Source organism: Rutilus rutilus (genome assembly GCF_951802725.1).
Source record: "Rutilus rutilus genome assembly, chromosome: 2".
NCBI classification, from domain to species: Eukaryota; Metazoa; Chordata; class Actinopteri; order Cypriniformes; family Leuciscidae; genus Rutilus; species Rutilus rutilus.
In genome coordinates, this window is record NC_140210.1 from 51,701,721 (window position 1) to 51,715,215 (window position 13,495).

Consider the following 13,495-nt stretch of genomic DNA (forward strand, 5'->3'; position numbering starts at 1 on the left):
TGCTTCTTACTAGAGTTCATATTAGTCATATCTTTCACCTTGTCCCACATTTTTTTGGGGTTGTTCGTTAAAAAGGCTTCCCTAACTTGTTTACTGTGTTCCTCTCGCGCCATCTTCAGTTTCCCCCTCAATTCTTTTTGTATTGATCTCAGTTCCATCAAATCATTATTCCGGAATGCTTGCTTTTTCCTCCTGATCAGATGTTTAATTTCAGGTGTTATATAGTCTTTATTGTTCGGATATATGGTGATTGTCTTTTTCGGCACAACAGTGTCAACACAGAAATGGATGTATCCCGTTATTGTTTCCGCAATATTGTCAATACTGTTGTCCCTATAAAAAACATCCCAGTCTGTAGCCAGAAAGCATCCACTCAACGTCTCCTTGCTCTCATCCTGCCACACACTGACAGTTTTTGAGACGGGTTTACTTTTTTTAATAGCACACTTAAAGGTGGGGATCAAATGGATGATGTTATGATCCGAGTTTGAGAGGGGGGGTTTAATTCTGGCAGCATATGCATCTTTAATGTTGCCATAGCATTTATCTAGCGTCCTATTCTTACGTGTGCTGTTTTTAACATATTGCTGGAATCCAGGTAGAGACAGCTCCAGTTTACATTGATTGAAGTCTCCGAGAACAAATATAGGGGAGTCTGGTTTATCTTTTAGCTGCTGATGGACACAGTCTGCTACACATGCAGCTGCTTTAGATGCATTCCCACTTGGCGGGATATATACAGAGCATAAAAAGATGTTCCCATAGTCTCTAGGTAGATAAAAAGGTCTCAAACTAATGCAGATAAGTTCAAGATCAGGAGTGCACACCCTGTGTTTTATCGTATAATTATTGCACCAGGAGTCGTTAATATAAACACAAATCCCACCCCCCCTCATCTTCCCTGAGTCATTATTTCTGTCCATACGCACACATGAGAAGCCTCGTACCTGCACCAATGAGTCTGGAAAATCCTCTTGTAGCCAGGTCTCTGTATAAATCATTAGGCATGATTCGCGATATTCGTTACACGCCTTTGCATTAAGCTTCAGCTCCTCCATCTTATTCCTTAGGGAGCGGACATTGCCAAAGAGTATTGACGGCAGCGGCGGCCTTGTGGCCCTCCGTCGGAGGCGTATTTAATGCCCCCCCTTCTCCCTCGTTTCCGCAGCCGTTTACCTCCGCGCTGCCGTAGCAGCTCCTCCGGAACATCGACCAACAGGCCCGGTTCTGGTGTTACTTTCCTCCTCAGAGACAGCAGCCAGTCCCTGCCATCCTCCCGTAGCGTCTGCTCATTCCCTTCGGCGAGTGCGGTGACATCATATTGTAAGCGGGTGCAAAAGGTGGCTGTAATTAGCAGCAGCAACAGAAGCCACACTCCAGTGACTCTCTTTCCCATCATAACTTCTTTTCCTAGTTCACTTCTCCTCAATCGGCAGACCACAGAAGCACTTCAACACTCTTGACAATGACAAACAAACTTAACTTGGAAAACTTAGACAAACTTTAGACGACCACATGCACCTGTTCTCCCGTGCCCGTGTCGCAAGCAGTGCTGCGCCACCGGAAGCTGATGAGTCAGCTTTTTTTGTTTTTAGGCCAAAACATTTTTTGTCACATAAAGCAAAGAGCATTTTCCTCACTATCCGCTAGCTGCCTGTCCCCTGAACACACGCAGTCTCTGTAGACACCACAGGCTCCACAAAAGGCAACAAAAACAAACTGGGCTCACCCGCACCACGAAACACAACAAACAGTGTTCCAGCCAATCACTGGCAAGAAGTATTTGAGGGTGGGGTTAGTGCGTGTACACATGAAGGGGGTGTGGAGGAGAGAGAAGCATGAAGAGGGAAGTTTGAATTATGGCCGACACACGACCAAAGAGACGATGTTCTGATGAACAAATTGTAAAGAAGAGGGACAAGGAAAAGGAACGTGCAAAGTACCGAATTTACATCAGAAAAGCCTTTGAAAGGTGGCGAGAACTCCGCCGGCAGAAGGGAATCCAATCCGACATTCAGTTGCTCTGTTTTTGCTGGACAGGTAAATCCCTTGAAGTTCATGTTCACCAAACCAACACAAGGATGTAATTAGCTAGAACTATGCAGTAAGCCTTAACTTTGGCGAATACAACATATATGTTTCTAGCAGCGATCAATCTCTATTGTAAATGATCAAGCAAATTCACAGTAGACAATCTGTGTGAATGATTGTTTTCATCCACTGTTTGTTATGAATTTGAATGTTCATTTATAGGCTATTGACAACTTTGACTAAATTAGTTTACGACGCCGCCGTTGTTTATGCTCACTGGGAAACGCGAAGCTAACGTTATCTTGCTATTATTGCGTCCTTGTATGGGAGCTATATGTAGCGGCACGAGGATGGGATGGAATGATTTTAAGCATAAATGATCTCTGCTAACGACTACGCCACCCTGGAATCTTGCCAGGGACAATAAAATATAGTTTGTTATTTAAGGAAACACAGGTTCGTCCACAGTAAGGCGGCAGGAGACGTGGGTACAAAAATATAAATTTGTTTTATTAAAGATAAATAATCAATATAAAATGCACAAACATCAACAGCACTCAATGTAGACAATTTTGTGGTTCCACAAGCACACATGGAGCGACCTGAGTCAGCAGGACAGGAGCCGAGGCAGAGCAGTGGATAAGGGCACATAAGGCCTCCACGACAAGTCACCTTTTCCGTACGCCTGTGCATATACACTCACACCAGTACACACACACTCACACCACTCAGCACACCACACTCATGAGGGAGACCACCACCAACAATCCGCCCCTGCTTTGTGCACTCAGCTCCTGGAACAGAAATGTCACTGTTGAAACACACTCAGAATTGTCACTGTTGAAACACACTCAGAATTGTCACTGTTGAAACGCACTCAGAATTGTCACTGTTGAAACACACTCAGAATTGTCACTGTTGAAACACACTCAGAATTGTCACTGTTGAAACACACTCAGAATTGTCACTGTTGAAACACACTCAGAATTGTCACTGTTGAAACACACTCAGAATTGTCACTCCAAGAGACAGAAATTGGAGTAGAGATGTTCAGTTTCACGTTAAACATATTACAAAATTCTGAGTCAAAATACAAAATAAAAACTAATACAAACGAAAAGAAAACTTTCCTGGTGTCACAAGACACGGAGACAACCCCGAAATAAAGGGCTCACATGGAGGCACACACACTAAAATAAACACAAAGGACAGTGTTTTCAGTCCTTTGTCCACAGCGGATCAAAGCAACAGCAAAAGCAGCAAAGCAACAGCGCCTCCAGAAGTAGTCCCACGCAGTCAACCGCACGGAAACTAATCGGTGGTGCAGATGCGACCCATTGGTCCGTACTACATCTACGAATTTACAAATAAACAATCAGACAAACTCTGTGATTTAACTGCTAACCATTAATAAAAGCTGTTTCTCTCAACAGATTGCCATTTAACCTAGGCGCAAATTTAAAACTACATACCTTTTAGGTGCGATCTCTGGGGACCAACTCAGTCAGACAGACAACATGCATGTGGGCTCATCCCATCTATCAGGTGGACAGCGTGCGCGTCGGCAATAACTAAGCATTCCGGGCATGAAGTATAAACAACCATACTTTGACCATCAAGGGTACAACCTCAGCCGAATGCCAGCCGCGAAAGCTTGCATGTCGCCCTGAAAATAAGCTAATGTTAGCTACAGTATGCCATTGATCGGCCAGCTCACAACACCCAACATACCTGAATGACGACACGGGAAGGGGCGGTGCCTCATGACACCATACACTCTAACCAGCTTGTTTATATGCGCTATTACAGCTCACTGATAGGACGAGCTCAAATGAATTAATCAGCCACCTGCAGGCAGGATATATTTCATTAGACCTGCCACATATAGTTATTTTGTGCACTCATAATACAGAGATTGATGGAAACGCAACAAGTGTCTGTCGTTGTTTTAATATTTCTATGTTCCCCTTTTCAGTGGGAGACGACACAGTCAAGTATATAGTTCTGCAGTCAGACACATCTCGTCTCATATGTGCTCGTTCAATCCCTCAAACTGCCACCAGAGGTCACCATCTCCTGAGACTGACATCAACCTTGATGAGCCTCACGGTCCGTGTACGTTTTGATAGTTTGTTTTTTCATTTGAAACACAAAACAAAATAACGAGAAACCACCTGTTTTTCGTTTGTCGTTTCAAACCAAAAACAAAGAAACGGTAAAAAAAGAGCCGTTCTCCCGTTTTTGGTTCTGAATCCAAAAACGAAAAATGACAAAACCAAAATCAAATAACGGTCCGATTTTGTTTTTTTTAAATTCCTTTTTCCATTTTTCTGTTTGAAGATCTACATTGAAATATAGACAGGTTGGCCACGTGACCCGGAAGTAATAGTAAATATGGCCTATCAAAATAAAAGCCAAGCTTTTAGAACGGTCATAATATTCAGCGCTAACGTTATACCAGAGTAACGTTAGAAGAAGAAAAATCAATTAATAAATAGCCTTATATAAACCTGGACCGGAATAAATATGTTAGCAACAGTAGTTTTTTTTATTTTTATTTTTTACAAATTTTATTAACATTTTGTCAAATTACAATTTTAACACGTATACGAAATTGAATCAATATACAGCTTCATATATCTGATCTTAACAAGGTGAAAAAATAAAAAATAAAGAAATAAAGAAATAAAATAGAAATAAAATAACAAAACACATAGAAACATAAATGAAAAACACTTAGGGGTCTGCTTATGCATTAAAGTTAAAATAATGAAATAATTTGATTGTTTTGTTTAATTTGTTGTTCTTTTTTTTTTAATTTTCAATGCTGTCCCAATATTTTTTAAGGTCTGTAATTTTGAAATTGTAAAAGGAGGGTTTGCTTCTTTGCCAAATCATTTTGTGCAGATAATATTTAGCTAAAATAATTAAGTTAATTACATATTTTTCATTGGCTGATAAATATGGCTCAGTGACTATAAGAAGTATTTCAAATTTGCTTAGAGAAATATTCTTTTTTATCTTTTGGGAAATAAATCTTTGTAAATGGGACCAAAAGGAAGCTACAAGGGGACAATCAACAAAAACATGCTCAATGGTTTCTCCTTCACAGCCACAGAAAGTACAAATGTTACACACAGTTGGAAAAAAAGTACAGATGTTTGCTTTTGAAGGGTAATACCTGTGAACAATTTTGAATAAAACTTCTTTGATTTTATTTACAATAATATACTGATGAGGTAGCAGGAAGATCATGTTCCATAGTTTCTTGACCAGTAAAGTCCATCGGTGTTTACATATAGGAGTACTGGTAGGATCAAGTATGTTTCTAATAAAAGTATTGTTACATCTCTTATCTGTAAGTGGAATGCCAGAAATAGCAGGAGAACCGACTGTTACAGATAGAGAAGTATCTGTCTGTATGCTCTGTGCTAAAGAAACAAGACTAACAGGAATAGACTCAATCTGTCATGAGCGGACAAAACTGGAAACAGTTGCAGGTTCTCAAAAGTGTTTAATAAGCTCAAAAGGGTCAGACAAACAGTTCAGAACAACGGAGGGCGGCGACTCAGGCTCGTGCAGGGACTTGATGGTCTGTGGTGCGCTGGTGCTGTGACGGTGATGAATCCCGATCCCGGTGCTGGAGTGCGGTGAGTCCAATGACAAAGAACAGGAACGGCAGGAAGACACGGCAGGCGAACAAAGACACGGCAACTCCACGGGAAACACAGACACGGCAAACACAGGACCTCAACAAACAATCCGACACTGGAACAGAGAATGGTGTGAGTATATATATGGAATGGAAATGAATAGCAGCTGTGAACAGTGATTGATGATGATGATGATCAGCTGGAGCGCTGACAGACACGTGAGCAGGACAACGCCCACTCACACATAAACAACAACGACACGAGGCAAGAAGGAAACAATGCATTCAACAACCGTGACAGTACCCCCTCCTCTAGGAACGCCTCACGGCGTTCCCAGACTCCCTTACCTGTCGATTGTAATCATCGATAAGAGAGTGATCCAGGATGTCACGAGCCGGAACCCAACTTCTCTCCTCCGGACCGTAACCTTCCCAGTCCACCAGGTACTGGAATCCGCGTCCCCTCCGCCTAGAGTCCATAATGCGACGGACCGAATAGGATGGTTCCCCATCTACGAGTCGCGGCGGTGGGGGAACCGGGGCAGGCGGATTAATGCGGGAAAAAAAAAACGGGTTTAATTTTGGACACGTGGAATACCGGATGAATTCTCCTGTACACTGGAGGGAGGTTGAGGCGGACTGCCACCGGACTAACAATTTTGGTGACAGAAAACGGGCCAATGAATTTAGGAGCCAGTTTATTGGATACGGAGCGGAGCGGAATGTTCTTAGTAGAAAGCCACACTTTGGAACCGACGACGTATACGGGAGGCCTAGACCGGTGGCGATCGGCCTTGGCCTTGATGCGCGCCCGCACACGGAGGAGAGTCTCACGGGCTCTTGTCCATGTGCGGTGACACCTCTGGACAAAGGCGTGAGCGGAGGGGACCGCGACTTCGGATTCCAGACTGGGAAAGACCGGTGGCTGGTATCCTATACTACACTCAAAAGGAGATAGGCCCGTAGCTGACACTGGCAACGAATTGTGGGCGTACTCCACCATAGGCAGTTGCTGACTCCAGGAGGAAGGATTCCTGGCAGCCGTACATCGCAAGGTTCTCTCCAGGTCTTGGTTGGCTCTCTCAGTTTGACCATTGCTCTGAGGGTGAAACCCGGAAGACAGACTGACCGTCGCCCCCAGTAACTTACAAAACTCTCGCCAAAATTTGGACACAAATTGGGGACCCCTGTCGGAAACCACGTCTGTCGGGAGGCCATGTAACCGGAAGACGTGATTAACGACTGCAACCGCTGTCTCCTTGGCTGAGGGTAATTTGGGCAAGGGAACAAAGTGGGCTGCCTTCGAGAATCGGTCCACCACGGTTAAAACTACCGTGTTACCCTGGGAGGGTGGGAGGGCGGTAACAAAATCTAGAGCGATATGGGACCAGGGTCTCGAAGGCACCGACAGCGGTTGGAGTAACCCATCTGGGGGTCGATTAGACGACTTACCAATAGCACAAACTGAGCAAGCCAAAACAAAATCGTGAACGTCGCGAGCCATAAGCGGCCACCAGAATCGTTGTTTGACCAAATAGAGGGTGCGACTAACTCCTGGATGACAGGCTAGACTAGAACAATGGCCCCACCGAATAACGTCTGGACGTAGTTCCTCCGGCACAAATAAGCGGTTCGGTGGGCACCGGATCGGAGGCGTTACCCCTTCTAGAGCCTTCTTGACTCTCGATTCGACCTCCCAAGTGAGCGTAGAGATAATTAGGGTCTCAGGAAAAATACGCTCGGGAGTAGGTGCGTGTTCGGATCGATCAAAAATACGCGACAAAGAATCGGGTTTGATGTTTTTGGAACCCGGACGATACGAGAGGGTAAAATCAAAACGGCCGAGAAAAAGTGCCCACCGCGCCTGCCTGGAGTTCAACCTTTTAGCGGATCTAATGTACTCCAGATTCTTATGATCCGTCCAGACAATAAAGGGTACCCCGGACCCCTCTAACCAATGACGCCATTCTTCCAAGGCTAACTTGACCGCCAACAACTCCCTGTTGCCAATGTCGTAATTTTGTTCAGCTGGTGATAAGCGATGGGATAAAAACGCGCATGGATGCATCTTGTTGTCTGAGGGTGAGCGTTGTGAAAGAACTGCGCCTACCCCCACCTCTGACGCGTCGACCTCCACCACAAACTGACGTGAGGAATCAGGGGCGATTAAGATGGGAGCCGAAACAAAGCGGCTCTTGAGGTTGGAAAAAGCAGTCTCGGCTGCTTCCGACCACCTGAACGCAGTTCTGGGGGAGGTCAAGGCAGTCAGAGGTGCGGCTAGTTGGCTAAAGTTGCGAATAAAACGCCGGTAGAAATTGGCGAACCCCAGAAACCTCTGTAGGGCCTTACGGGAATCTGGGTTTGGCCACTCTACCACAGCCTTAACTTTGTCAGGATCCATACGCATACCCTCAGCCGACACGATGTGTCCTAAGAAAGGAACCGACTGTGCATGAAAAGCGCATTTCTCCGCCTTGACAAAAAGCCCATTCTCTAGCAACCTCTGGAGTACTCGTCGGACGTGCTGCACGTGTTCCTGGAGAGACGAGGAAAAAATCAGAATGTCATCCAGGTAAACATAAATAAACTGATCGATCATGTCTCGCAGCACGTCATTGACGAGTGCCTGGAAGACTGCGGGACTGTTGGACAAACCGAAGGGCATGACCAAGTATTCAAAGTGCCCCCTAGGGGTGTTAAAGGCAGTCTTCCATTCATCCCCCTTCCTGATACGGACCAAATGATAAGCATTACGTAAGTCCAGCTTTGTGAAGATGGATGCTCCCTGCAACCTCTCGAAGGCTGAAGACATCAGCGGCAAAGGATAAGTATTCTTTACCGTGATGTTGTTCAGCCCCCGGTAATCAATACAAGGTCACAGCGATCCATCCTTCTTCCCCACAAAAAAGAACCCCGCCCCCGCTGGAGATGAGGAAGGTTGGATGAACCCGGATGCTAGAGAATCAGAAATATATTTCTCCATAGCCTCCCTCTCCGGAACCGAGAGTGAATAAATCTTGCCCTTAGGCGGAGACTTACCTGACAGTAAATCTATAGCACAGTCGTAGGGACGGTGCGGAGGGAGAGAAGCAGCCCTTGACTTACTGAACACTTCCCTCAGGTCACGGTACTCCGCGGGCACGTTTGATAAATCCACTGCTTCCTCCTGCAACACAGGAACAGAGACAACAGAACAGGCAGACACAAGACAAGAACTATGACATTCAGCGCTCCAGGCAGATATGGTTCTCTGTTTCCAGTCAATGCGGGGGTTGTGTTGATGGAGCCAGGGGTGACCCAAGACGATGGGGGTGTGATGGGAGTCCGTGATGTAGAATGATATTGTCTCTGCATGGTTCCCTGAGGTGATGAGTGTAATGTTCTCGGTGGCCTGGGAGATGGTTGGTAGTGACTGTCCATTGAGTGCATGTACAGTGATTCTCTGGGGAAGTGTTCTGAGTGGGACTTGAAACTGTAGTGCAAAAGTGCGATCCATAAAATTGCCTTCGGCCCCAGAGTCCACCAGTGCAGTGCAGTGATGATCGTGGACAGACCATCTAAGTCTTCCCGGGAGGATGGTGGATGTGGATGAGGACTTTTCGGCGGAGATCCCACCCGATAGTAGCCTCATACTTACTATCGGGCTTGACCTTTTACCGGGCAGTTGTTAGCAAAGTGTCCCGCTCTCCTGCAGTACAGGCAAAGGCCAAGGGATCTCCGCCTCTCCCTTTCCTCCCGGGAAAGTCGAGCTCGACCCACCTGCATGGGCTCGGGATCGGAGGGACCGGCCGCGTCCATGCCACTGGACCACTGATGTTCCACCCCCCCACGAGGCAGGCTGGGTGGAGCGCGTGGTCCGACCCGGGCTAGTCGGGCGTCCACCCTCAGCGCCAGATCGATGAGTCCATTCAGTGAGGGGGGTAGGTCCAGGGCGTAGATCTCCCTCTGGACGCGGTCGGCCAGCCCATGCAGGAACCTATCCCACTGCGCTTCCTCGTTCCAGCGACACTCGGCCGCCAGGGTCTTGAACTCAATGGCATAATCTGAAACAGATCGTTCTCCCTGGCGTAGATCAGACAAGACCCTGGCAGCCTCTCTTCCCACGACCGCGCGGTCGAAAACTCTTCTCATCTCCGAAGAGAGCGCCTGGAACGAGGAACAGCATGGTTCTTGATTCTCCCACAACGCCGTCCCCCATAGTGCCGCTCTCCCAGTCAGTAGAGTGAGTACGAATGCCACCTTCGTCTCCTCTCTCTCAAATGTCCGGGGCTGGAGTGCAAAATGCATGCCGCATCGAGTCAAAAACGGCCGGCAAAAGTTAGGCTCACCAGAGTATGGCTCAGGAGTCGGAAGGCGAGGTTCCGACTGGGAGGCGGGCATCGGTGGTGTGGGAGGGACGGGCGGTGCGGCTGGCGCAGCGGGAGGTTGCAGCTGTTGAAAACGCTGGGTCAGCTCGGACACCTGCGTGACGAGAGCCTGAATCGCGCGCGCCGCTTCCCCTTGATGACGGTCCTGAGCGTCCATCCTTTGAATACTTGCACGAACAAAGTCATCCATTGTTGCGGCGGCGGCACCTGCTGCTTCCATGGATTGGTCGGATTGTTCTGTCATGAGCGGACAAAACTGGAAACAGTTGCAGGTTCTCAAAAGTGTTTAATAAGCTCAAAAGGGTCAGACAAACAGTTCAGAACAACGGAGGGCGGCGACTCAGGCTCGTGCAGGGACTTGATGGTCTGTGGTGCGCTGGTGCTGTGACGGTGATGAATCCCGATCCCGGTGCTGGAGTGCGGTGAGTCCAATGACAAAGAACAGGAACGGCAGGAAGACACGGCAGGCGAACAAAGACACGGCAACTCCACGGGAAACACAGACACGGCAAACACAGGACCTCAACAAACAATCCGACACTGGAACAGAGAATGGTGTGAGTATATATATGGAATGGAAATGAATAGCAGCTGTGAACAGTGATTGATGATGATGATGATCAGCTGGAGCGCTGACAGACACGTGAGCGGGACAACGCCCACTCACACATAAACAACAACGACACGAGGCAAGAAGGAAACAATGCATTCAACAACCGTGACACAATCACCATTTCGAATTCTTCTTGAGATGTATCAATCAGGGTGGGAATTATACCGCGGCCACGCGGCCATGGCCGCCGTTGCCCTACACTTTGGCCTTCATGCCCCGTGAAAAAAAATCATCGTACGGCCACAGTGGCCTGTGTGCCCTGGCCCTGTCCAAGTTCCACCCAAGTAGTCTCTGAACTTCAATTAGTTTGTGGATTCGCGGAGGTGCTGTGTCATAATCACATCGATGATCTCACGCATCAAAACAGCAGTGCAAGAAGCATGTAACGTCAGCACCAACAGAAGAACGACACTGTTGTCGACACTGGTGCATAGAAATATACACTAGATTTCGCCTTGGCTACGGCATTCGTTCATGAACTGCCGTAGCCAAGGCGAAATCTATATGTCTATCTAGGCACCAGTCTGCGCACACGTCACACAGCAGGAAGCGCGGGCGCCCTCAGATCACTTGGACGTCGCTGTGTTACAAGAGGTAAAAACGATATAAATACTGTTTGTTTTCTCACACAAACCGCTCGTTTCGTGTCTTAGGCCATCAATGTGTACTTACGATGGGGAATTGTTTAATTTGGACGATGGGGAATTGTTTTAATTTGGACTCTGTGGATGGCTGCTCTTTGAGACCGTGACCATAGACCTGCATTATATGACTGACAGACAAGAACGGTTTGACCTAAAAATATCAAAATCTATTTGCTAGTAGATAAGTGCCCTTTTCAGAAAAGGGCCCTATGCAAGGTTCCAGAGGTAACAGCGTCGGCGCACTGAAGCGTGTTTTTTTTTTTAATAGTTCAAAGTTACTATAAGATTTAATGTTATTACCTTGACAAACTATAACTTACATCATTAAAAAGATATAAGACTCACGTTTCAGTATTTGACCACTATTGTATTCTGAGAAATTTATATTGACAGTTATGTCTTAATTTGTGTCAGGAGTTATGAAATGCAAAAATGAGTCGATACCTTTAATATGAATTATGAGCGTCAGACGCTCCCATTCATAAAAAACTTCTGTGCTGTCGTCATGAAAGCGATTCACAAAACAACGTCCCTCACGGCTTTTAGCTCAAAAGTGTGCAGATTTGGAGAAATATTGATATATTCTCAGTTTACATCAGATTTCTATTGACAGGAATAATATTTTATTGAATTTATAGCCAAATGCGTCGATGTAATCATTATGAGCGCTGTATACTGATGTGCTGTGTTTTCAATTCATACCAGCAGCCTGAGGGCGCTCTACTGAACATTAGTCCATATTTGAAACACATGAAGAAGAGCGTTCGACAATGCAGTAAATTATTAATTTATTGGCATTTGTGTTGTTTCTGAATGCTTTTATTGGCATTTGTGGTGTTTCTGAATGCTTTTATTGGCATTTATGTTGTTTCTATTGTTGTGTGAGGGTGTATACCTTCTGGATGTAATGGCGCTCTCTCTCTCTCTCATTAAAAAATGTTGTTTTTTTTATTAAAAAAGTCATAATCCATGTCTTATTCCAAATTAGGATGTTATGGTAGCAATCTGAATGGGAAAACCATCGAATTGTACGATGGCCTTTGTGCCCTGTCATATGGCCTTGGTGCCCCTAAAAATAAAAAAAAGGTGGAGGCCAAATGGCCTTGCCCCTAAAATTACATAATTCCCACCCTGGTATCAATACCATATTTTTCCATGAAGTGCTCATAAGAATAAAATTAATTTTTTGTATTTAGCAGATTGTTTACTGTATTCAGATTACTCATAAACCAATTATTCAGAAAGAGTGTTTTGTTTTTGTGTAGTATATATGCATTGTTCCAAAGAATACAGTTGTGAGGGGAGAAATTGTGTTTAAAGATAAGATTCCAACATAACAAGGTTTGTTTATGAAAATTGCTTAATTTCACGGGGAGTTTTCCTTCCGAAAAAGGACAAATCAATAGAAAGTTAAGACCACCAATAGTTTCAAATAAGCTGTTTGGAATAATATTCCACATACTATTTGGACACTTGAGAAATCTTTTAATCCAGTTGATTTTTATAATTTGGTTAAATGAAGTAAATGTCAGTACATTCAGACCACCTTCAGCCAGAGGGTTTGAGAGAACAGACCTTTTAACCTTGTCAGGCTTATTCTTCCATATAAATTTGAAGAGAATTTTATCAAACTGGGAACAAGTGGATTTTGGAACATCTAGAGATGAGAAAACATAAGCTGCTCTTGACATCCCTTCTGCCTTACTTAACAGAACTCTGCCATACTGTATATGGATAGATCTCTGGCAGACCAACAATTAAATTTGGTTTTGATGGTCTGAGTCACCGGGAGCATATTTAGGTCCAGAGTTTCTCTAGGATTTCTCGATATTTTAATACCAAGATAAGTTATAGTGTTTTTGAGCGAGATATTACATATTTCAGATTGGCTGCTGTCTTTTAGGGGCAGAATTTCACATTTTTTAACGTTTAGTTTTAATCCTGATACTTTTAAGAATTTAGATATTGTAGATAAAGCTAGGGGTACTTGTTCGATATTTTGCAAACATAAAGTAGTTAGCAACAGTAGTTTATTACAGCTATTTAATATCGTGCCTATCCAGACATCACCAGTCGCGTTTAATGAGCGCATTGTTTGACTCAATACAGTTGGTAATATAGGTTAACCTAAGAACTTATTGTGTGTGCAGAGTTGTTACTATTAGCGCTATATTATATAATTAAATTT

The 13,495-nt window shown here is 45.0% G+C and overlaps 1 long non-coding RNA gene across 1 annotated transcript; it reads right to left on the reverse strand.

Annotated features, from left to right (window-relative positions):
- Positions 1-2,520: 2,520 nt before the first annotated feature.
- On the reverse strand, positions 2,521-3,887 carry LOC311278448. The gene is made up of 3 exons (XR_014625435.1): positions 3,763-3,887; positions 3,504-3,697; positions 2,521-3,384 (listed from the first exon to the last, which is right to left on the reverse strand). It is a non-coding gene; the product is annotated as an uncharacterized lncRNA (long non-coding RNA).
- Between the last annotated feature and the right edge of the window lie 9,608 nt (positions 3,888-13,495).